Source organism: Aethalodelphis obliquidens, unplaced genomic scaffold, assembly GCF_003676395.1.
Source record: "Aethalodelphis obliquidens isolate GAN/ISIS:26980383/991018 unplaced genomic scaffold, ASM367639v1 scaffold24, whole genome shotgun sequence".
NCBI lineage: Eukaryota > Metazoa > Chordata > Mammalia > Artiodactyla > Delphinidae > Aethalodelphis > Aethalodelphis obliquidens.
In genome coordinates, this window is record NW_020837968.1 from 21825434 (window position 1) to 21852005 (window position 26572).

The following is a 26572-nucleotide window of genomic DNA, read 5'->3' on the forward strand; positions in this document are numbered from 1 at the left end:
AGTGAGGGCTCTCTTTCAGGGTGCAGACTTATCATTGTAGCTTCACACGGTGGAAGGTGCTAGGGAGCTCTGTGGGATCTTTTTTATAAGAGCACTAATTCCATACATGAGTGACCTAATCACTTGCCAAAGGCCCCAACTACTAATACTATCACCTTTGGGAGTTAGGATTTCAACATATGAATCTGGTGGGGGACACAAAAATTCAGACCATAGCACTAGCAGTTACAGTATCTTGTTGAAAAGGTATGGTGAGATGGGACATCCTTGCCTTGTTTCTGATCTTACTGGGAAAGCTTCAAGTTTCTCACCATTAAGTCTGATGTTAGCTGTAGATGTTCTTTATCAAGTGGAGGAAGTTCCCCTCTATTCCTAGTTTACTGAGAGTTTTTAACATGAATGGGTGTAGGATTTTGTCAAATGTTTTTTCTGCATCTATTGATATGAATGTGATTGTTCTTTTTTAGTCTGTTGATGTGATGAATTACATTAATTGACTTTTTGAATGTTGAAGCGCCTTGCATACCTGGGATAAATCCCACTTGGTTGTGGTGTATAATTCTTTTTATATATTGTTGGATTTGATTTGTTAATATTTTGTTGAGGATTTTCCCATCTATGTCCATGAGAGATATTGGTCTGTAGTTTTCTTCCCTTATGATGTTTTTATCTGGTTTTGGTATTAGGGTAATGCTGACCTCATAGAATGAGTTGAGAAGTATTCCCTCTGTTTCTATTCTCTGAAAGAGATTATAGAGAAGTGGTATAATTTCTTCCTTAAATGTTTGGTAGAATTCACCAGTGAACCCATCTGGGCCTAGTGCTTTCTGTTTTGGGAGGTTATTAATTATTGATTCAATTTCTTTAATAGATATAGGCCCATTCAGATTGTCTACTTCTTCTTGTCTAAGAGACAAAAAGTAAAACGGTGGTTGCGGGGGCGGGGAGGATTACGGGAGGGATTGGGGGGTGGGCATTGGAGATGGGGAGATATTGTCTAATGGATAAAAGTTTCTGTTCGGTATGACGAAAAAGTTCTGGGGATGGCCAGTCATGATGGCTGCACAGCAATGTGAATGTACTTAATGTCACTGAACTGTATGTACACTTAAAAATGGCTGTGAAAAATTTCATGTTACATATATTTTTGCCACGATAAAAAAAAAAATAGCATCATCTTCATAAGTTTGGTTAATGATTCCATTCATTAAAATGTGTAAAGAATTTAGATTAATGCCTGATCCATATTAAGGGCTATACATGTATTAGATACTAATTGTTGTGGTTGAATCTGGGCTTAAAGAAGTTTCTGCTTCAAAATATTGTATCACAGGATCAAGACTCTTCAAACTGATGAGGCTAACATGAATGAAGTCTTACGGAGGAAAACAATTTATTTAAAACCTTCAAATTAGTCTATTATTTAAATAGATTAAAATAAGGCAAGGCTGGCTTTTTTTAATACAATTACTCTGACAGACTCCAACAGTCATATTGGTAGCTGACAATGCTACCTGAAAGAGTAAGCCCAGAGCCCAAGAAGAAAATAGCACCTATGGTATTTCAAAACAAGTAAGAAAAACAGATCTTAAATAGAGTAGACACCACAGTAAATAATACACTTCATTCTAATTTAAATGTCTTTTTGGTTATAAAATTAAAGGGCATACATATTTTAGAGACTAAAATGGGTTTAACAATTCTAATACTCCTTCTGAATACTATTATCCAAGGTTCCAGGTAGTTAAGCCAACCAACAAGCTGAAATGAAAGCATCACTTTCCCTTTCTTGCCCTTTTCTGACTAGTGATCTTTTTTTTTTAAGTATCCTTGACTTCTTTTATTTATTTAGATTCTTCATCTTGAAAATAAAAAAGCCAGACTATGTATATTACTGCCAAAATATAAGATCTGGCCTCATCATAAAGGGCTAAAATACCATGGTAACAAGTCAGAAAGCTATTAAACTATTTTCATGTTAACAGCCTAATGGAAGCTTTAAAAAGTTTTACTGTTGTCAGAAAAAATATATTTAAACTATTCAAATTAAATGAAAGTACAACAATGTGTCTTTGCAACAATGGATGTGAATGTTTGCCAAAAATATTTGGCAACTTACATTGTTCAAATCAGTATTTCAAAACAACAATGGAAATAATGTCTCTGATTTTAAAATTTTTATGGAAAAATAACTTTTATCAGGAAAAAATCTTTAGGATTATTAGAATATAACAAACGAGGTACTTAAGGAAATGATTGTTTTAAGGAATAGATTTTTTTACCTATAAGTTTATTAAAATTAAATGTAATGTGATCAAGTGTGTTATCACGAATTTTTAAAAATATCTTGGTAATCAAAGTACTTCTCTCTAAAATTTGTGTATATGTAACATTATTGTAAGTTGGTACTAATTTAACTTAAGTTGGCCCATCATGTGTTCATTAGTTATTAACACACCAGATTAAGATTTTAGGCAAATTTTTGAGAAACTTCCATGAAGTGTTTGGCTGATGACATATTTAGGTCATTAGAGAAAAAAAAATCAATTAAAAACCTCAGAACGTAGAATGGAAAGAAAATTTAGAAGTCATGCAGCCCTTTCAACTAATGGGAAAATTTCCTCTGAAATGTGTTTATGTTGCCATGGATCAGGGTTTATTGCTCTCTACTGTCGACTAATCACTTATTTTTGGTTTTGTTTTTAAGAAGCATTGCATTGACCAAGGCTACCATTAATGAAAAATGTGTTTATGTAGGTCTTAAAAAAGAAACAAAAAAAAGATCCATACACAGTCCTCCTTCATAAGGCACAAAGTCTCATTTAAACTTAACTCTTTATTAGTCATATCAATAGAAAAGTAAAGTCATAATTCATAAATGTGCTCTGGAAATAACAAATCTCTTGCTATGGAATATGTTTAAACTATAACTTTAACATATGTCAAAAAATGCTTGGGAATTCCCTGGCAGTCCAGTGGTTAGCACTTGGCACTTTCACTGTCGTGGCCCAGGTTTGATCCCTGGTTGAGAACTAAGATCCCCTGTGTGGCACAGCCAGGAAAAAAAAAAAAAAAAAAAAAAAGCTTGGTTGATAATCCAAGTAATTCTGTCTATTTAATTCATGGTTACATCTAATTCAATATCATAAACATTATCTCAAAAATTAAATAAAGCTAAAATATAATATGTAACTTTTCAGTGAGGTATATGCAATTTTGTGAAGCTTGGGGAAAATATTAGCAAGAATATATTTAATTTCACAGAAATGTCATGTTCAGCAGGTGTTCTAAAAAATGTTACTTTTTATAGAGTGCCCATTTAGCAAAATATGGAATGACCATATGTGGAAATAAGCAGTTTTACAAGACGGTCAGATGATGAAATAATATCAGAAATACTAGTTAACAAGAACATTTTTATAACAGAACAACTGTAATATATGTCAGAGTATCTTATGTATTTTTAAATATATTGTATACTGATGGAAGGTTTATCTATTTTGATAAAATAAGAAGCTTAGCAGTATTTTTAAGAGTGTCAACAAACAGGAATACTTTTTTCAATTGTTGTGTACCCTCCATTTCCCATGAATTCTTAATACTAATTAACGGTGCTTTTAAAAATCATATCCTTGCTCTTCCCACCATCTTTCCATGCCGCCATAATGGTGCGTATGAATGTCCTGACTGATGCTCTCAAGAGTATCGACAATGCCGAAAAGAGAGGCAAACAACAGGTTCTTATTAGGTCATGCTCCAAAGTCATCGTCAGGTTCCTAACTGTGATGATGAAGCATGGTTACATTGGCGAATTTGAAATCATCGATGATCACAGGGCTGGGAAAATTGTTGTGAACCTCACAGGCAGGCTAAGTGTGATCAGCCCCAGGTTTGATGTGCAACTCAAAGATCTAGAAAAATGGCAGAATAACCTGCTCCCATCCCGTCAGTTTGGTTTCAGTGTACTGACAACCTCAGCTGGCATCATGGACCATGAAGAAGCAAGACGAAAACACACAGGAGGGAAAATCCTTGGATTCTTTTTCTAGGGATGTAATACATACATGCAAATAAAATGCCTCAGAGAACAACAACAACAAAAAATCATATCCTTTATGTTAACTTTGGTCAATTATTTTTCTCTTCCTTAAAAAGTAATTCAAAGTAACAAGAAACAAAATTGTACTACAGTTTCAGAAAAGAAACTAAAAAGCATAAGGAAAAGTTCAAGTTTTTGCTCCTTTACTTCCTTATAATTGGATGTAACTAGAAGAGAGATTGCAAGGTGGGGACAAACTCGACATTATTAAGGGTCGTTTTTACTAAGACGTACTAAAGGAAGTTGGATTTTATTCTAAGGGCAATAGGTATCAAGTTAGGATTTATAAAGTACGGAGTATCAGACTAGATTTATAATCAAGGAAGATCACTCTTGCTGCTAGAAGGAAAACTCAACTGGAAGCAAATAAATGGTTAGAAGATTCATACAGTGATCCAGAGAATAGATGATGAATGTATCCTCACTGCACCCTATGTTTCCCCAAAACTTTGTAATTGTTTGACTGTTCCCCCCCCCCGCCCCCGCCGCCCCGGACGCTGACCCCCATTAGACTGTAAATTCAGTAGAGTCAGAGGCTTCATCTGTTCTCATCACGTTTATAACCCCAGGCCATAGTACAAAGCAGACACATAGTGGATACTTAGTGCTCAATAAAAGTTGTTATATGAATGATTAAATGATTAAAAAAAAAAGAATAACCACATAGATGCTAAACTTAATGCAAATACCCAATAAGCATTGCATTCTATAGCTCAGACAAGCTTCTAGCCTTTCTCTCCTAATCACCTGTGACTACAGATATACACCACCATATTTAGCCACATTTGAGAACTTAAATACAGCGATTATATAATTCTTGAAAGAATGAAGAAGATGATGGGAAAGAAACAGCAGTTCAGATAATTTCAGATGGTGCTTCCAGAATAAGTTAGTTACTAACTGGAGGCTTAGAGTGAAAAGGGTAAAGGAGAGCCCATGTTTGTTTCATTCATTAGTTTATTCATTTACTCAACAAATATTGGTTGGACATCCCTTATATACTAGGCACTGTATTCATATTTATAAATAATGTAGTCCATACACTCTGGACGCACTACTCAGATCCCATCTTTGCCAAGGTAGTATGTAACCTTGCACAAGTTACTTAACCTCTCTGTGCCCTAGTCCTCAATCTGTACAATGGAGCTAATGAGAGTTACCTATTCCATAGAGCCACCATGGGCATTAAATGCTTTATGTAAAGTGCTGGGCACATAGTAAGCACTCGAAAACATAAGCTATTTTTATTCTGTTACATTGGGAATTTGTAACTTGGGGATTGCCTTTACTTTGTATCCTAAAATGTGAAATATGGAACATTTTAGCTTCATTTGCAGGATGGGTATGGAGAATAGGTTTGAACAAATTTTATACATGTAGTATATATCAGATCCAAGGGTTTTATATACATGATTTTATCTAAAAGCTAGAGCTTTGGAATCAGAGAGAACTGGCTTGAATCCACAAGGTCATACTAGCTACAGCAAAGTACCAGATTTCCCTAAGGCTCAGTTTCCTCATATATAAAGTGGGGGCGATGGTGATGATCAAGATGACGATGACGACAACTACCTTGCAACACTGCTGTGAGGATTAAAGGGAACAATGTATATAGAAACTCTGGCACATGAGAGTGCTTCGTAGGTGTGAGCTGCTATAATTATTTCCCACAAAAATCATCTGAATTAGGCATTAATATCCTTATGTAAACGATGATGTTACTGAGGCTTAAAAAAGTTAAATAAGTGACTTGAGGACAAATATCTAGTAAATGAGAAATTAAAGATTCAAGCCTAAGTCTGTATGGCTTCAAAGATTCTATTCTTTTAGCTACATTACTCTTCTTCTCATTGCTTTTAAAAACTTGCTTAGGTTACAAATAAATATTATCATATACAAGAGTTGGCATTTAAGATTGATATATCTGTAATTCTGCATAATAGGAAGCTTTGAATCTTTGAAATTTTTTATGTGTAAGTTTTATAATGCTTGTAAGAGGTGTAAAAAAAAGACAACAAATTGTATAATTTTACATTAATATATGGCACAATGAAATAGGACGTAGGGGTCCTAAGTTTTTGTTTCCTACTGAAGATAACTGTTCCAACTGTGACCAGTTTTATAGCCTATTTTTTTTAACATCTTTATTGGAGTATAATCGCTTTACAATGGTGTGTTAGTTTCTGCTTTATAACAAAGTGAATCAGCTATACATATACATATATCCCCATATCCCCTCCCTCTTGCGTCTCCTTCCCACCCTCCCTATCCCACCCCTCTAGGTGGTCACAAAGCACCAAGCTGATCTCCCTGTGCTATGTGGCTGCTTCTCGCTATCTATTTTACATCTGGTAGTATATATAAGTCCATGCCACTCTCTCACTTCCTCTCAGCTTACCCTTCCCCCTCCCCATGTCCTCAAGTCCATTCTCTATGTCTGTGTCTTTACTTCTGTCCTGCCCCTACATTCTTCAGAACCTTTTTTATTTTTTTAGATTCCATATATATGTGTTAGCATACGGTATTTGTTTTTCTCTTTCTGACTTACTTCACTCTGTATGACAAACTCTCGGTCCATCCATCTCACTACAAATAACTCAATTACGTTTCCTTTTATTGCTGAGTAACATTCCATTGTATATATGTGGCACATCTTCGTTACCCATTCATCTGTCCATGGAAACTTAGGCTGCTTCCATGTCCTGGCTGTTGTAAGTAGGGCTGCAATGAACATTGTGGTACATGACTCTTTTGGTTTTCTCAGGATATATGCCCAGTAGTGGGATTGCTGGGTCATATGGTAGTTTTAGCTTCAGTTTTTTAGGAACCTCCATACTGTTCTCAATAGTGGCTGTATCAATTTACATTACCAACAACAGTGCAAGAGGGTTTCCTTTTCTCCACACCCTCTCTAGCTTTATTGTTTTAGATTTTTTGATGATGACCATTCTGACTGGTGTGACACCTCATTGTAGTTTTGATTTGCATTTCTCTAATGATTAATGATGTTGAGGATCTTTTCATGTGTTTGTTGGCAACCTGTATATCTTCTTTAGAAAATGTCTATTTAGGTCTTCTGCCCATTTTTGGATTGGGTTGTTTGTTTTTTTGATATTGAGCTGCATGAGCTGCTTGTAAATTTTGGAGATTAATCCTTTGTCAGTTGCTTCATTTGCAAATATTTTCTCCCATTCTGAGGGTTGTCTTTTCGTCTTGTTTATGGTTTCCTTTGCTGTGCAAAAGCTTGTAAGTTTCATTAGGTCCCACTGTTTGTTTTTGTTTCCATTTCTCTAGGAGGTGGGTCAAAAAGGATCTTGCTGTGATTTATGTCATAGAGTGTTCTGCCTATGTTTTCCTCTAAGAGTTTGATAGTGTCTGGCCTTACATTTAGGTCTTTAATCCATTTTGAGTTTATTTTTGTGTATGGTGTTAGGGAGTGTTGTAATTTCATTCTTCTACATGCAGCTGTCCAGTTTTCCCAGCACCACTTAATGAAGAGGCTGTCTTTTCTCCGTACGTATATTCTTGCCACCTTTATCAAAAATAAGGTGACCCTATGTGCATGGGTTGATCTCTGGGCTTTCTATCCTGTTCCACTGATCAATATTTCTGCTTTTATGCGGGTACCTTACTGCCTTGATTACTGTAGCTCTGTAGTATAGTCTGAAGACTGGGAGCCTGATTCCTCCAGCTCCATTTTTTATCTCAAGACTGCTTTGGCTATTCTGGGCCTTTTGTGTTTCCATACAAATTGTGAAATTTTTTGTTCTAGTTCTGTGAAAAATGCCCTTGGTAGTTTCATAGGGATTGCATTTAATCTGTAGATTGCTTTGGGTAGTATAGTCATTTTCACAATGTTAATTCTTCCAATCCAAGAACATGGTATATCTCTCCATCTGTTTGTATCATCTTTAATTTCTTTCATCAGTGTCTTATAGTTTTCTGCATACAGGTCTTTTGTCTCCTTAGGTAGGTTTATTCCTAGGTATTTTATTCTTTTTGTTGCAATGGTAAGTGGAAGTGTTTCCTTAATTTCTCTTTCAGATTTTTCATCATTTTTGTATAGGAATGCAAGACATTTCTGTGCATTAATTTTGTTCCTGCTACTTTATCAAATTCATTGATTAGCTCTGGTGGTTTTCTGGTAGCATCTTTAGGAATCTCTATGTATAGTATCATGTTATCTGCAAACAGTGACAGCTTTACTTCTTTTCCGATTTGGATTCATTTTATTACTTCTTCTTCTCTGATTGCTGTGGGTAAAACTTCCAAAACTATGTTGAATAACAGTGGTGAGAGTGGGCAACCTTGTCTTGTTTCTGATCTTAGAGGAAATGGTTTCAGTTTTTCACCATTGAGAATGAAGTTGGCTGTGGGTTTGTCATATATGGTCTTTATTATGTTGAGGTAAGTTTCTTCTATGCCTACTTTCTGAAGGATTTTTTATCATAAATGGCTGTTGAATTTTGTTGAAAGCTTTTTCTGCATCTGTTGAGATGATCATACGGTTTTTCTCCTTCAATTTGTTAATATGGTTTATCACATTGATTCGTTTGAGTATACTGAAGAATCCTTGCATTCCTGGGATAAACCCCACTTGATTATAGTGTATGATCCCTTTAATATGCTGTTGGATTCTGTGTGCTACTATTTTGTTGAGGATTTTTGCATTTATGTTCATCAGTGATATTGGCCTGTAGTTTTCTTTCTTTATGACATCTTTGTCTGGTTTTGATAGCATGATGATGGTGGCCTTGCAGAATGAGTTTGGGAGTGTTCCTCCCTCTGCTATATTTTGGAAGAGTTTGAGAAGGACAGGTGTTAGCTCTTCTCTAAATGTTTGACAATTCGCCTGTGAAGCCATCTGGTCCTGGGCTTTTGTTTGTTGGAAGATTTTTAATCACAGTCTCAATTTCAGTGCTTGTGATTGGTCTGTTCATATTTTCTATTTCTTCCTGGTTCAGTCTTGGAATGTTGTGCTTTTCTAAGAATTTGTCCATTTCTTCCAGGTTGTCCATTTTATTGGCATATAGTTGCTTGTAGTAATCTCTCATGATCCTTTCTTTTATGCAGTGTCAGTTGTTACTTCTCCTTTTTCATTTCTAATTCTGTTGATTCGAGTCTTCTCCCTTTTTTTCTTGATGAGTTTGCCTAATGGTTTATCAATTTTTTTATCCTCTCAAAGAACCAGCTTTTAGTATTACTGATCTTTGCTATCGTTTCCTTCACTTCTATTTCATTTATTTCTGATCTGATCTTTATGATTTCTTTCCTTCTGCTAATTTTGTTTTTTGTTTGTTCTTCTTTCTCTAATTGCTTTAGGTGTAAGGTTAGGTTGTTTATTTGAGATGTTTCTTGTTCCTTGAGGTAGGAGTATATTGTTATAGACTTCCCTCTTAGAACTGCTTTTGCTGCATCCCATAGGTTTTGGGTCATCATGTTTTCACTGTCATTTGATTCTATGTATTTTTTGTTTTCCTCTTTGATTTCTTCAGTGATCTCTTGGTTATTAAGTAGTATATTAAGTAGTATATTGCCATGGAGGCATATAGCCTCCATGTGTTTGTATTTTTTACAGATTTTTTCCTGTAATTGATATCTAATCTCATAGCATTGTGGTCAGAAAAGATACTTGATATGATATCAATTTTTTTAAACTTACCAAGGCTTCATTTGTGACCCAAGATATGATCTATCCTGGGGAATGTTCCATGGGCACTTGAGAATAAAGTGTATTCTGTCATTTTTGGATGGAATGTCCTATAAATATCAATTAAGTCCATCTTGTTTAATGTATCATTTAAAGCTTGTGTTTCCTTATTTATTTTCATTTTGGATTATCTGTCCATTGGTGAAAGTAAGATGTTAAAGTCACCTACTATGATTGTGTTACTGTTGATTTCCCCTTTTATGGCTGTTAGCATTTGCCTTATGTATTCAGGTGCTCCTATGTTGGGTGCATAAATATTTACAATTGTTATATCTTCTTCTTCGATTGATCCCTTGATCATTATGTAGTGTCCTTCTTTGCCTCCTGTAACAGTCTTTATTTTAAAGTCTATTTTGTCTGATATGAGAATTGCTACTCCAGCTTTCTTTTGATTTCCATTTGCATGAAATATCTTTTTCCATCCCCTCACTTTCAGTCTGTATGTGTCCCTAGGTCTGAAGTGGGTCTCCTGTAGATAGCATATATACAGGTCTTGTTTTTGTATCCATTCAGCCAGTCGCTGTCTTTTGGTGGGAGCATTTAATCCATTTACATTTAAGGTAATTATCGATATGTATGTTCCTATTACCATTTTCTTAATTGTTTGGGGTTTGTTATTGTAGGTCTTTTCCTTCTCTTGTGTTTCCTGCCTAGAGAAGTTCCTTTAGCATTTGTTGTAAAACTGGTTTTGTGGTGCTGAATTCTCTTAGCTTTTGCTTGTCTGTAAAAGTTTTAATTTCTCTGTCAAATCTGAATTAGATCCTAGCTGGGTAGAGTAATCTTGGTTGTAGGTTTTTCCCTTTCATCACTTTAAATATGTCCTGCCACTCCCTTCTGGCTTGCAGAGTTTCTGCTGAACGATCAGCTGCTAACCTTATGGGGATTCCCTTGTATGTTATTTGTTGTTTTTCCCTTGCTGCTTTTAATATTTTTTCTTCATGTTTAAGTTTTGATAGTTCGATTAATATGTGTTTTGGCTTGTTTCTCCTTGGATTTATCCCGTATGGGACTCTGCACTTTCTGGACTTGATTAACTATTTCCTTTCCCATATTAGGGAAGTTTTCAACCATAATCTCTTCAAATATTTTCTCAGTCCCTTTCTTTTTCTTTTCTTCTTCTGGGACCAGTATAATTCGAATGTTGGTGCATTTAATGTTGTCCCAGAAGTTTCTAAGACTGTCCTCAGTTCTTTTCATTCTTTTTTTCTTTATTCTGCTCTGAGGTTATTTCTACTATTTTATCTTCCAGATCACTTATCCATTCTTCTACCTCAGTTATTCTGCTATTGATTCCTTTTAGAGAATTTTTCATTTCCTTTTTTGTGTTGTTCATCATTGTTTGTTTGCTCTTTAGTTCTTCTAGGTCCTTGTTAAACGTTTCTTGTATTTTCTCCATTCTATTTCCAAGATTTTGGATCATCTTCACTGTCATTACTCTGAATTCTGCTTCAGGTAGACTGCCTATTTCCTCTTCATTGTTTGGTCTAGTGGGTTTTTACCTTGCTCCTTCATCTGCTGTGTGTTTCTCTGTCTTCTCATTTTGCTTAACTTACTGTGTTTGGGGTCTCCTTTACACAGGCTGCAGGTTCATAGTTCCCTTCGTTTTTGGTGTCTGCCCCCAGGAGCTAAGGTTGGTTTTTGTGGGTTGTATAGGCTTCGTGGTGGAGGGGACTAGTTCCTGTGTTCTGATGGATGAGGCTGGATCTTGTCTTTCTGGTGGGCAGGACTACATCCAGTGGTGTGCTTTGGGGTGTCTGTGACTTTATTATGATTTTAGGCAGCCTCTCTGCTAATGGGTGGGGTTGTGTTCCTGTCTTGCTAGTTGTTTGGCATAGGGTGTCCAGCACTGTAGCTTGCTGGTCGTTGAGTGGAGCTGGGTCTTAGCGTTGAGATGGAGATCTCTGGGAAAGGTTTTGCCATTGGATATTATGTGGAGCCAAGAGGTCTCTGGTGGACCAATGTCCTGAACTTGGCTCTCTCACCTCAGAGGCACAGGCCTGACACCTGGCCTGAACACCAAGACCCTGTCAGCCACACAGCTCAGAAGAAAAGGCAGAAAGGAAGCAAGGGAGGGAGGGAGGGAGGGAGGGAGAAAATAAAATAAAATAAAGTTATTAAAATAAAATTTTTTAAAGTATTAATAATAGAAAAATTAAAAAAAAGAAAGAAGGAAGACAGCAACCAAACCAAAAAACAAATCCACCAATGATAACAAGCACTAAAAACTATACTTAAGGGCTTCTCTAGTGGCGCAGTGGTTAGAGTCCGCCTGCCGATGCAGGGGACACGGGTTCATGCCCCAGTCTGGGAAGAGCCCACATGCCGCGGAGTGGCTGGGCCCGTGAGCCATGGACACTGAGCCTGCGCGTCTGGAGCCTGTGCTCCGTAACGGGAGAGACCACAACAGTGAGAGGCCCGCGTACCACAAAAAGAAAAGAAAAAAAAAACTATACTTAAAAAAACCAAAAAAACAGACAGTCAGAACCCTAAGACAAATGGTAAAAGCAAAGCTGTACAGACAAAATCACACAAAGAAGCATACACATACACACTCACAAAAAGAGAAAAAGGAAAAAAAAAAATATATATATATATATAAAAGGAAGAGAGCAACCAAATCAATAAACAAATCTGACCATGATAATAAACTCTAAATACTAAACTAAGATAAACATAAAACCAGGAACCAATTACATGCAGAAAGCAAACCCCAAGTCTACAGTTGCTCCCAAAGTCCACTGTCTCAATTCTGGGGTGATTCATTGTCTATTCAGGTATTCCACAGTTGCAGGGTACATCAAGTTGACTGTGGAGATTTAATCTGCTGCTCCTGAGGCTGTTGGGAGAGATCTCCCTTTCTCTTCTTTGTTTGCACAGCTCCTGGGGTTCAGCATTGGATTTGTCCCCGCCTCTGCTTGTAGGTCATCTGAGGGTGTCTGTTCCTGCCCAAACAGGACGGGGTTAAAGGAGCAGCTGATTAGGGGGCTCTGGTTCACTCCGGCCGCGGGGGAGGGAGGGGTACAGAAAGTGGGGCAAGTCTGCGGTGGCAGAGGCCAGCGTTACATTGCAACAGCCTGAGGCACACCGTGTATTCTCCCGGCGAAGTTGTCCCTGGATCACAGGACCCTGGCAGTGGCAGGCTGCACAGGTTCCCAGGAGGGGAGGTGTGGATAGTGACGTGTGCTTGCACAAAGGCTGCTTGGTGGCTGCAGCAGCAGCCTTAGCGTCTCATGCTGGTCTCTGGGGTCCGCGCTGATAGCCGCAGCTCACGCCCGTCTCTGGAGCTCGTTTAGGCGGTGCTCTGAATTCCCTCTCATCGCGCACCCCGAAATAATTGTCTCCTGCCTCTTAGGCAGTTCCAGACTTTTTCCCGGACTCCCTCCTGGCTAGCTGTGGTGCACTAGCCCCCATTCAGGCTGTGCTCACACAGCCAACCCCAGTCCCCTCCCTAGGATCTGACCTCCGAAGCTCAAGCCTCAGCACCCAGCCCCCACCTGCCCCAGCAGATGAGCAGACTAGCCTCTTGGACTGGTGAGTGCTGGTCAGCACCGATCCTCTGTGCAGGAATCTCTCCACTTTGCCCTCTGCACCCCTGTTGCTGCACTCTCCTCCATCGCTCCGAAGCTCCTGCCATCTGCCACCCGCAGTCTCTGCCCACAAAGGGGCTTCCTAGTGTGTGGAAACTTTTCCTCCATAGCTCCCTCCCAGAGGTGCAGGTCCCATCCCTATTCTTTTGTCTCTGTTTTTTCTTTTTTCTTTTGCCCTACCCAGGTAAATGGGGAGTTTCTTGCCTTTTGGTTGGTCTGAGGTCTTCTGCCAGCATTCAGTAGGTGTTCTGTAGGAGTTGTTCCACATGTAGATGTATTTCTGATGTATTTGTGGGGAGGAAGGTGATCTCCACGTCTTACTCTTCTGTCATCTTGAAGGTCTCCTCCCTCTCTACTCCTTTAGATCCCTTTCTTAGATCCCAGGTATTTTTTTCAAATCAAATCTGAGAAAGGATCATACTTCCAAATAACATTCAATGAATACTGAATGAAAGATGACCTTGGAGAAGACATAGGGTAATGGGGTGAAAGCTGGATTGTTAAGGGTGAGGCAGTAAATGGAGAAAATGAGAAGTGATATTTCTTAAACTGATTGAAAGCTGGCATTAAGTATAGCTGTTTCTTTTACAATTTTAGCAAGGATAAAGAGGAAACACACACAACTGAAAGGTTGGCAGGACTAAGAGAAGAAAATATTTAGAGATTTGAGAATGCTTGTGGGCAAAAAAGGAAGAAACCAGTAAAGACAGAAATCTGAACATATAGGTTCTTATTGCCTGCAATCTCGTACTTTCAACTTCATCCTTCATATGGTTAAAGTGGTGGTGTGCATAATTTGCATATCTGATTACAACACTTCCAGCTTAAGACCCTTCAGAATCTCCCCATCGCCTACAAGATAAAGTCAAAGATCCTTAGCAATACATAGGAAAATCTGTCTGATCTAGTGAGCTATTCCTGTCTTGCTCTTAACGTCATATGCAGTGATTCTCAAGGGTGAGAAAACCAGTACCATGCCAATTATATGAGAACATACACCTAAAAGCTTACTGCAAATATGTAGCTATAAGCTCTGGCCTGGAAATTCTGATTCAGTATCCTGGGTAGGGCCAGGAATCCGTATTTTTACAAAGTACCGGAAGGGATTCTGATGAGCAGCCAAGTTTGGTTAATATAACATGGTAATTATAAAGGACATCAGACTTTGCAGCCAGAAAGACCCCAAAACAAAGCCTTGCTCTACTCTTTATTGGCTAAATGCCCTTGGGTAACTTATTTAGTGTCCCTAAGGACAGAAGATATTTTTCTTTTCTAAAATGGAAGTAGGGACTTCCTGGTGGCGCACTGATTAAGAAGCTGCCTGCCAATGCAGGGGACACGGGTTTGAGCCCTGGTCTGGAAAGATCCCACATGCCGCGGAGCAACTAAGCCTGTGCGCCACAACTACTTAAGCCAGTGTGCCTAGAGCCCGTGCTCTGCAACAAGATAAGCCACCGCAGAAGAAGCCTGCGCACTGCAACGAAGAGTAGCTCCCTCCTGCTGCAACTAGAGGAAGCCCACATGCAGCAACAAAGACCCAACGCAGCAACAAAGACCCAACGCAGCCATAAATAAATAAATAAAATTTTATTTTAAAAATAAAATGGAAGTAATACTCTATCCACAGAATACTGTAAATACTTAGAATATGTATGTAAGCATATGCTAAGTATGCATGTAATAGATGTTAACTGTTAATAATTCTGTTTAACACCTAAGTGCTCAAACCATCCACTTACTCCCCATTTCCTACCTTTGTTCATACTCCTCTCTCTGCCTGGTACTCTGCCCTCATTTTCTTTTCTGCTGACTTCTAGACCTTTAATATGCTGCTCCTGCAATCTCCTCCACCAAGCCTCTATGACACACCCCAAATCTTCCTTCCTTCATTCTCTATGTTGAGCCAAGAACACATCCTCAGTGATTCCATGGCATCCTGTACTTACTTCCTTCTCTTCATTCATTGAGTCCTACTATGTACTAGATGCTGAAGACACAGTGTAGAACAAAACAAACATGCTCATACTCTAATAGAAAATTAGTAGTAAACAAACTACACAAACAATTGTGATTAAATCATTGCACTGCAATCAACTGTTTGTGCCTGTCTTTCCCCCACTAAATACTAAGTCTTTCAAAGCTATATCAAATTCATCTTTATATCTTCTGGCATTCAACAATGTCTGGTATAAAAGAGGTATTAATAAATAATCTTAACTAAAGGGGAGGAAGGCTTAATTAATGAAGGAAGGTCCTGGAGTACCTCATTCATGATGAGATCATGAATACAAATGAGAAAATTAGCCTTGAACAAGAGTAGGAACAGCTCTTCTATTAGGATAACTAAAGGAAGGTGGGAAAGGAGAGTGCTGATGAAAGTGTGTTTGTAGGTAGAGGCAACAAGTTAAGAGAGTTCAGGTCTGATGGCTACCATTTTTTAAATACAAGCAAGATCATCTACTGAGAATAAAGAGGCTGAAGTTGGATCAGATGGCTTAAATGCAGACTTCCCCAATCCCCAAGCCAGTATTAGGCTAAAGCAGACGTTGTGGATGCTGCCATCTCCTCCTTTTCCTCCTCCTCCTTCCCCTTCCCCCTTCTCCATCTGTTTTTCTCCCTTCTTCCTCTCCATTTCCTCTTCTTCATTTTTTTTCACACCCGGAATGCAAAAATTCTTCCTGCTTGGAAAGAATCCCTTTGTATATGGTATTAGCAGAATACAATGTTCTCTCTCTCACTAAGTATGTCAAAAAGGATAGATCTTCCCTCTCCTAGTCTTCTGGTGACAAAGGAACAGGCACGTGATATAGGCTCAGCCAATCAGATGTTCTTGTGCAGGATTTTTGAATCTTAAGGAAGTAATACAAAAATGTAGAGATAATTTTTAAATTGTTTATGGGAATGGCAGAAGCAATAACAGCAAGAATTTAGTACCAGTGGTCCGGGGCAGTGGCACATTAACCAGATTGTCCTCACAGCATGACTTTAGCTGTGGTATAGGCTCCTTGGTCCTTGCCCTTTTATCCAAGCTGGTTTCCCAGCTTTCCTGTTGATTTTGTGAACTCTTTACTATCTTCTAATAAATTCCTTTTCTACTTACATTAGCCAGAATCAGTTTTGTTTGATTAATAAACTGAGAGGAGGGAAGGGGAGAGAAGAATCAAGAAAACTAGAGGTCTTGATAAGATTCAACAGCAGGTATTTTATATGTAAGGAAGCAGAACACCACTGGAAATCTAGGAGGTTGTAGCTGGCCAATATAATGAAACAGTAAAGATTTCAAAGTGTCTCACAGGGTTTAGCCATGAAAATAGGGTGTTGAAAAGGGTAGAAGGTCACTGAAGTTGAAAATAACAAGAAATTATGAAACTAGTGTGTTAGATGAATGAACCTTGGCACAGAAGTTATCCAGAATGATGGTAGAATTTGGAATGGAGAGAAAACTGATAAAGAGTGCCAAAGGCTTTGATCAACAAAGAGTAAACTAGAGGGAAATTGATAAATGACAGTGGCAAAGAAAGAAGATGAATAAGGTGGAACAAATTTCAAAGGAAGAAGAATTTTTATACAACAATAAATGAGAATAATTGGAACTGGAAGTGGGCTGATTCAACTTACTACTTGAAGACAAAAAGACACAGAGGAATGAACAGCCCTTACTCAAGATGGCCCCAAAAGAAGTGGTATTCCAGAAAAAAAAAAAGCCAGGGTTAATTTAAGTAAGAGATGTGAAAGATGTTTATTTACTTTAGAATAAGTCTGAGGCTCCAAAAAGCCTGCTGTATAGCATAGGGAGCTCAGCTTGGTGCTCTGTGATGACCTAGATGGGTAGGATGGAGGGGGGTGAGAGGGAGGTCCAAATGGGAGGGAATGTATTTATCCATATAGCTGATTCACTTCACTGTACAGCAGAAACTGATGCAACACTGTGGAACAACTATACTCCAATAAAAAATAATAATAAAAGTAAAAAGGCAGAAAAAAAAGGAGTAAGTCTGAGGCTTCAAAGGACTCCACGGAACGTGGTGAGAAGAAGTCAGAAGAATAAGGTCAGAGCTATATAGAGAAGGGAATACAAAAAAGGATAATTGATCAGAGATGTCCACATATGAAACAAAAGTCAAATATTAACTGCTGAACATAAGTATACTGAAGAAAATTCATATTTAAATAGAAAGACAATAATCCTATGGGCTATTTATCTACTCTTTTATCTAAAGCCTAGGCTCCCAAGTTTTTTTCCCAAACTTAGGTTCAAAATCTATGTTCTCTATTGAGTTCTTGAACAACTTACTTGATCTCTTTAAGCTTTAATAGGGGGTAGCAGTTCCTTTCAGGACTGTAAATACCAAATGAACATGTGGCTATCTAACACAGTGCTTAGAACCTGTAGGCACTAATAAACACTCACTACACTATGAAATTCTTAAAGGTAGGAACATGGTAAACAACCTCCAGATGGCTCCCAATGATTCCTGCCTCCTGATTTTCACTCATATGTATAGTCCCCTTTCACATTATACCAGCGTTGATTGTGTAACCAATAGAACATGGCAGAAATAACGGTATGTCACTTCCATTATTAGGCTTTTATTGTAGTCTCTCTCTCCCTCCCTCCCTCTCTCTCTCTCTCTCTCTCTCTTTCTCTTTTTTCTCTCTCTTTCTCTCCCACTCTCCCTCTCCCTCTCTCCCTCCCTCCCACTCTCCCCTCCACCCCTGAAGATAAGAAATGGCTTCTGGGCAAAGATCAAATTTGGAGCACTGCCAGGAAAACACAGTCTAAACATAAAACAAACTATGTGGCTGTAAAATCCTTTGTTAAGACCTCAGAATGATCAAATATTTGACCTCAGGGCACCATTCGAACTAGCAAAACAACCTCTAAAGAGTCTGAGGGTGTCACAGACCCTTTCAATCAATCAATAGTGTTCCGAAAGAAGCTTAATGTCTCTCAGCAGAAGCTCAAGGTAAAAAATGGCTTATCTTTGGGCTTCCCTGGTGGTGCAGTGGTTAAGAATCTGCCTGCCAATACAGGGGACACGGGTTCGATCCCTGGTCTGGGAAGATCCCACATGCTACAGAGCAACTAAGTCCGTGTGCCACAATTACTGAGCCTGCGCTCTAGAGTCTGCAAGCCACAACTACTGAAGCCCGCATGCCACAACTACTGAAGCCCATGAGCCTAGAGCCCATGCTCCGCAACAAGAGAAGCCACAGCAATGAGAAGCCTGTGCACTGCCACGAAGAGTAGCCCCTGCTCACCACAACTAGAGAAAGCCCGTGCACAGCAACGAAGAGCCAACGCAGCCATAAATAAATAAATAAATGGCTTATCTCAAATTTGTGTATGTGGCTTTTATCTAATGGAAAATAAGATTCACAGGCAGCCCATGAATATTTTAAGAGAATTATATTTGCAGAAACACCTCCATCTTGGAATGAAAGGGGATAAAGATATTACAAAATGAAAAAAGTCTTTAACTCCCAAATATTCTATTGACAGAAAACAGGTTTAGAAAACTGACTAGCTGAAAACATTTACCATCTCTCATAAAATTAAAGATGACAAGAGAATATAACCAAGAGCCCAGAGGGCTGAGCTAAAAGCCACCTAGAATCATTTTTGGTCAATAGGGCCAGGTCCTAATCAAGAACCTTCCAAAATTTTCCCTGCTGGATTTTATGGACCAGTAACTCCTATGTGCCTTCTATTTTCACTTTTTTAAAGAGAAGTGTCTATGGAGGTTATCCTTTACCCATTCCACCGTTTCATGTCAGGTGGTAAGCGTCAAATAACTTGTTTCTTTAGTTCATCAGTCTACGGATGGACAGAAATTATACTTGAAGAGCTGTACTGTAGAACCTCATCCATACCTGGGCTTGATTTAGATATGACATTTTGGACTTTTACCTAATGCTGTAATGGGATGAGGCTTTGGTGGGTCTTGGAAGAGGGTAAAAATATTCTATATGCGGGAAGAATGTGAATCATTGGGGACCAGAGGGAAGACTATGGTAGTTTCCAAGATGGTTCCCAATTATCCCCGCGTTTTGGCAGTCACACCATTGTGTAGCTGTCTCCACCATTATTCCAGTGATGTCACCAATAGAATATGGCAAAAATAATGGTACGTCATTTCAGAGGTTAGGTTATACAAGCTATTGTGGCTTCTGTCTTGATCTGTCTTTCTATCTGTCTCTTGGATGACTCACTCTGAGGGATGGCAGATGCCAGGTTATAAGGACACTCAGATGGCCTAAGAAGACTCCCATGCATCAAGAAACGGAGGCCTCTGGCCAACAACCAGTAAGGAACTGAGGCCTCCTGCCAAAAGCCATGTAAGTGAGCCCCAGATCTGTGAGACACTCTGAGCCAGAACCCCCCAGTAAAGCTGCATCTGGAAATTGTGTGAGTTGTTTTAAGCTGGTAGTTTGGGGAAGTAATTGGTTGCACAGCAGTAATTAACTAATACTGGGACTATGTTGAATTCATTCCTTTATTTCTGTAATCCTAGTTGCTTCACAAATTTTGCTAAATCTGATTAGTTTTACTTTCCTTTCCCTCTCGCATCTGGGTTTGTCATTATCTAAATTTTATAAAGAATTTAAGGTTTGAAAAATTATCTTGGAAGTAGTGTTAAAAAATTTTACTCACTGAACATATACTAAATTGTGCTCCACTGCTGCTGTGGTCTGCATTTTAAGGAAAATATGGTCCAATTTAGCTTTAAAATGAGCTGGATAGGTTTCTATCTTTTCATAGTTTGCTATTTTATTGTAAACAGCTTTTACAAATTTTAAGGAAAGGTTTTCCTTGATGAAAAACTTTTCAAGCCTAAAAACAGTGTGCAATCACAGGCATATCTATAAAAAGATGTCTATCAACTGCACCTTATGGTTTAGAAGAAAGCTAATTGCAGTTTTCAGTTCCCATCAGCTATTCCTATCTCTGTTTTTTGGAGTGGTTTAAAACACACAGTCACAAAATGTAAAACGCCTTCTATAAAATTCAGCTGATTTTTTTCTTGAATTAACTGGTCAATTTTAACAGCTTTCTTTACTTTCTGCACTATGAAAACCAGAGTGACCAAAAAAACATAGTTTCCTTATGGATACTCATTTCCTGATTTTAAATAAATGTCAAGATGTTTATTTACATGATTTTCTAAAAATTTGGAGCATTAATATAAAAGTTTAAAATAGCACATAACAGCATAAGCCCTGCCTATTAGTAACTATATATTTGATCAAACAGGCCCTGCCTCCTACTAGCCTATTTCTTTTTTTTTTTTTTTTAGTATGAGGGCCTCTCACTGCTGTGGCCTCTCCCATTGCGGAGCACAGGCTCCAGACGCGCAGGCTCAGCGGCCATGGCTCATGGGCCCAGCCGCTCCGCGGCATGTGGGATCTTCCCGGACCAGGGCACGAACCCGTGTCCCCTGCATCGGCAGGCGGACTCTCAACCACTGCGCCACCAGGGAAGCCCCTAGCCTATTTCTTTATCTATAAAGTGAGAAAAATACCTCATAGAGTGGTAATGAATATTAAGTATAATAATGGATATAAAGAGATAAGTACTGAAGTTGGCTCACAGTAAACAAGCTCTCAATAATGTACCCAGAATAATAATCAGGAAGACTAATACCAAACAGAAAAATGTCCACTAAATTTATTTTATTAACTAAACAAGAAAAAACTAACCCAAAATGGGCAAAAATGGGCATTTTCATCTCTCTCTCTCTTCCTCTCTCTCTCTCTACATATACATATGTACATATATATGAAAAGATGCTCAATACCATGTGTCATCAGAGAGTTAAAAATTATAACAATGATAGTACTGCCATTTTAACAGTATTAATTCTTCCAATCCAAGAGCATGGGATATCTTTCCATTTCTTTGAATGCTCTTTTATTTTCTTTATTAATGTTTTATAGTTCTCAGCATATAAGTCTTTCACCTTCTGAGTCAGGTTAATTCCTAGGTGGTTTTTTTTTTTTTGTGGTGCAATTTTAAAAGGTATTGTTGTTTTACATTCTTTTTCTAATACTTCATTGTTAGTGTAAAGGAATGCAACAGATTTCTGAATGTTAATCTTGTATGTTGCTACTTTGCTGAATTCATTTAGATCTAGTAGTTTTTCTATGGAGTCCTTAGGGAACGTAAGTTGGAACAGCCACTATGGAAAACAGTATGGAGGTTCCTCAGAAAACTAAAATAGAATTACCACATGATCCAGCAATCCCACTCCTGGGAATATACCCGGACAAAACTATAATTCAAAAGGATACATGCACGCTTATGTTCATAGCAGTACTGTTCACAACAGCCAAAGCATGGAAACAATCTAAATGTCCATTGAAAGATGACTGGATAAAAAAGATGTGGTACATACATACAATGGAATACTACTCAGCCATAAAAAAGAATGAAATAATGCCACTTGCAGCAGCATGGATACAACTAGAGATTATCATGCTAAGTGAAGTAAGTCAGAAACAGAAAGGCAAATGCCACGTTATCACTTATATGTAGAATCTAAAATATGGCACAAATGAACCTATCAACAAAACAGAAACAGACTCAGATAGAGAACAGACTTGTAGTTGCCAAAGGGGAGGGGGGAAGGGAGGGGGTGGACTGGGAGTTTGGGGTTGGTAGATGCAAACTATTACATTTAGAATGGATAAACAACAAGGTCCTAATGTATAGCACAAGGAACTATATTCAATATCCTGTGATAAGGCATAAATGGGAAATATTAAAAAAAGAATGCCTCTATGTGTATAACTGAGTCACTTTGCTGTACAGCAGAGATTGGCACAACATTTTATTTTATTGAAGTAAATCAACTCTACTTCAATAAAAATAAATAAATAAATAATAGGAAAAAAATTAAAACAATGAGAATCTGCTTCAAGATGGTGGAGGACTAAGATGTGGAGATCACCTTCCTCCCCACAAATACATCAGAAATACATCTACATGTGGGACAACTCCTACAGAACACCTACTGAATGCTGGCAGAAGACCTCAGACCTCCCAAAAGGCAAGAAAATACCCATGTACCAGGGTAGGGCAAAAGAAAAAAGAAAAAACAGGGACAAAAGAATAGGGACAGGACCTGAACCTCTGGGAGGGAATCCTGTGTGTAAGCGCAGGTCACCACCCACACCCCGCCGGGAGCCTGCACAGCACATCACTGCCAGGGTCACGTGATCCAAGGGCAATTTCCCTGGGAGAACACACAGCACACCTCAGGCTGTTGCAATGTCATGCTGGTCTCTGTTGCCGCAGGATTTCCCTGCATTCCAATTATGACTACATTACCCCTCCCTCTCCCCAGCCTGAGTGAGCAAGATGGCCCTAATCAGATGCTGCTTTAACCCTCTCCTGTCTGGGTGGGGAACAAACACCTCAGGGTGGCCTACACACAAAGGCAGGGCCAAAACCAAAGCTGAACCCCAGGAGCTGTGCAAACAAAGAAGAGAAAGGGAAATTTCTCCATGCAGCCTCAGGAGCAGTGGATTAAATTCCCACAATCAACATGATAAACCCTGCATCTGTGGAATACCTGAATAGACAACGAATGTTCCAAAAATTGAGGCAGTGTACTTTGGGAGCAAATGTAGACTTTGGGTTTGCTTTCTGTGCCTGATTTGGTTTTGGTTTTATGTTTACCTTAGTTTAGTTTTTAGTGCTTGTTATCACTGGTGGATTTGTTTATTGGTTTGGTTGCTCTATTCCTTTTTTTTTTAAATTTTCTTTTCCTTTTTTCTCTTTTTGTGAGTGAGTATGTGTATGTTTCTTTCTGTGATTTTGTCTGTCTAGGTTTGCTTTTACCATTTGTCCTAGGATTCTGTCTGTTCACTTTTTTAAATTTTCCTTCCTTTTCTTTCGATTTGTGTGGCTGGGAGGGTGTTGGTCCTCTGACTGAATGTCGGCCCTGAGCCTCCAAGGTGGGAGAGCTGATTCGAGGACATTGGACTACCAGAGACCTCCCGGACCCACGTAATATCAATCAGCGAGAGCTCTTCCAGAGATTTCCATCTCAACACTAAGACCCAGCTCCACCCAATGCCCAGCAAGCTCCAGTGCTGGATGCCCTATGCCAAACAACTAGCAAGACAGGAAACCAGCCCCACCCAATAGCACAGAGGCTGCCTAAAGTTAAACTAAGTTCATAGACTCCCCAAAACACACCACCACACATGGCCCTGCCCACCAGAAGGACAAGATCCAGCCCCACGCACCAGAGCACAGGCACCAGTCCTCTCCACCAGGAAGCCTACACAAATCACTGAACCAACCTCACCCACTGCGGGCAGACACCAAAAATATCGGGTCCTGAAAACCTGCAGCCTGCAAAAAGGAGACAGTAGGTTAAACACAAACACAGTAAGTTAAGAAAAATGAGAAGACAGAGAAATATGTAGCAGATGACGGAGCAAGGTCATTTGTTTCATTTGTCTGCTGAAAACCCAGCAGACCAAACAAATGAAGAGAAAATAGGCAGTCTACCTAAAAAAGAATTCAGAGTAATGATAGTAAAGAAGATCCAAAATCTCGGAAACGGGATGGAGAAAATACAAGAATCGTTTAACAAGAACCTAGAAGAACTAAAGAGCAAACAAACAATGATGAACAGCACAATAAATGAAATTAAAAATACTCTCAAAGTAATCAATAGCAGAATAACTGAGGCAGAAGAATGGATAAGTGACTGGAAGATAAAATAGTGGAAATAGCTACCACAGAGCAGGATAAAGAAAAAAGAATGAAAAGCATTGAGGACAGTCTCAGAGACTTCTGGGACAACATTAAACACAACAACATTCGAATTATAGGGGTCCCAGAAGAAGAGAAAAAGAAAGGGTCTGAGAAAATATTTGAAGAAATTATAGTTGAAAACTTCCCTAATATGGGAAAGGAAATAGTCAAATCCAGGAAGCACAGAGAGTCCCATACAGGATAAATCCAAGGAGAAACATGGCAAGACACATATTAATCAAACTATCAAAAATTAAATATAAAGAAAAAATATTAAAAGCAGCAAGGGAAAAGCAACAAATAATATACAAGGGAATCTCCATAACGTTAACAGCTGCTCTTTCAGCAGAAACTCTGCAAGCCAGAAGGGAGTGGCAGGACATATTTATAGTGATGAAAGGCAAAAATCTACAACCAAGATTACTCTACCCAGCAAGGATCTCATTCAGATTCGAAGGAGAAAATAAAACCTTTACAGACAAGCAAAGTTAAGAGAATTCAGCACCACCAAACCAGCTTTACAACAAATGCTAAAGGAACTTCTCTAGGCAGGAAACACAAGAAAAGGAAAAGATCTACAATAACAAACCCAAAACAATTAAGAATATGGTACTAGGACCATACATATCAATAATTACCTTAAATGTAAATGGATTAAATGTTCCAACCAAAAGACACAGACTGGCTGAATGGATACAAAAACAGGACCCATATATATGCTGTCTACAAGACACCCACTTCATACCTAGGGACACATACAGCCTGAAAGTGAGAGGATGAAAAAAGATATTCAATGCAAATGGAAATCAAAAGAAAGCTAGAGGGCTTCCCTGGTGGCGCAGTGGTTAAGAATCCACCTACAAATGCAGGGGACACAGGTTCGAGCCCTGGGCCGGGATGATCCCACATGCCGCAGAGCAACTAAGCTCGTGTGCCACAACTACTGAGCCTGCGCTCTAGAGCCCATGTGCCACAACTACTGAGCCAGTGCGCCTAGAGCCCGTGCTCCGCAACAAGAGAAGCCACTGCAATGAGAAGCCTAAGCACTGCAATGAAGAGCAGCCCCCGCTAGCTGCAACTAGAAAAAGCCCACACGCAGCAACAAAGAACCAAGGCAGCCGAAATAAATAAATAAATTTATTTTTTAAAAAAAAGTTGGAGTAGCACTACTCATATCAGACAAAAGAGACTTTAAAATAAAGACTATTACAATAGGCAAAGAAGAACACTACATAATGATCAAGGGATCAATTCAAGAAGATATAACAATTATAAATATTTATGAACCTAATATATAAGGCAAATGCTAACAGCCATAAAGGGGGAAACCAACATTAACACAATAATAGTAGGGGATTTTAACACCCCACTTTCACCAATGGACAGATTATCCAACATGAACGTAAATAAGGAAATACAAGCTTTAAATGACACATAAAACTGAATGGACTTAATTGATATTTATAGGCCATTCTATCCAAAAACAACAGAATACACTTTCTTCTCAAGTGCTCATTCTCCAGCATAGATCTTGGGTCAGAAATGAAGCCTTGGTAAATTCAAGAAAATTGAAATTATATCAAGTATCTTTTTCAACCACAATGCTATGAGACTAGATATCAATTACAGGAGGAAAAAAAACTGTAAAAAATACAAACACATGGCAGATAAACAATACATTACTAAATAACCAAGAGATCCCTTAAGAAATCAAAGAGGAAATCAAAAAATACCTACTAACAAATGACAATGAAAACACGATGACCCAAAACCTATGGCATGCAGCAAAAGCAGTTCTAAGAGGGAAGTTTATAGCAATACAATCCTATCTCAAGAAACAAGAAAAATCTGAAAATAAACAACCTAACCCTACACCTAAAGTAATTAGAGAAAGAACAACAACAACAAAAACCCAAAGTTAGCAGAAGGAAAGATATCAAAGATCAGATCACAAATGAAAGAAAAAGAAATGAAGGAAATAGCAAAGATTAATAAAACTAAAAGCTGGTTCTTTGAGAAGATACACAAAATTGATAAACCATTAGCCATACTCATCAAGAAAAAAAGGGAGAAGACTCAAATTAACAGATTAGAAATGAAAAAGAAGTAACAACTGACACTGCAGAAATACAAAGGATCATGAGAGATTACTACAAGCAACTATATGCCAATAAAGAGGACAACCTGGAAGAAATGGACAAATTCTTAGCAAAGCACAACCTTCCAAGACTGACCCAGGAAGAAATAGGAAGTATAAACAGACCAATCACAAGCACTGAAATTGAGACTGTGATTGAAAACTTTCCAACAAACAAAAGCCCAGGACCAGATAGCTTCACCGGCGAATTCTATCAAATATTTACAGAAGACCTAACACCTATCCTCAAACTCTTCCAAAATATAGC

At 38.5% G+C, this 26572-nt stretch overlaps 1 protein-coding gene and 1 pseudogene across 2 annotated transcripts in view; one reads left to right on the forward strand and one right to left on the reverse strand.

The window, feature by feature from the left end:
• Positions 1 to 26572, reverse strand: part of DRC8 (dynein regulatory complex subunit 8) — a 129074-nt gene that overhangs the window by 70341 nt on the left and 32161 nt on the right. The window lies entirely within an intron of this gene.
• On the forward strand, positions 3606 to 4086 carry LOC113628602 (40S ribosomal protein S15a pseudogene; annotated as a pseudogene).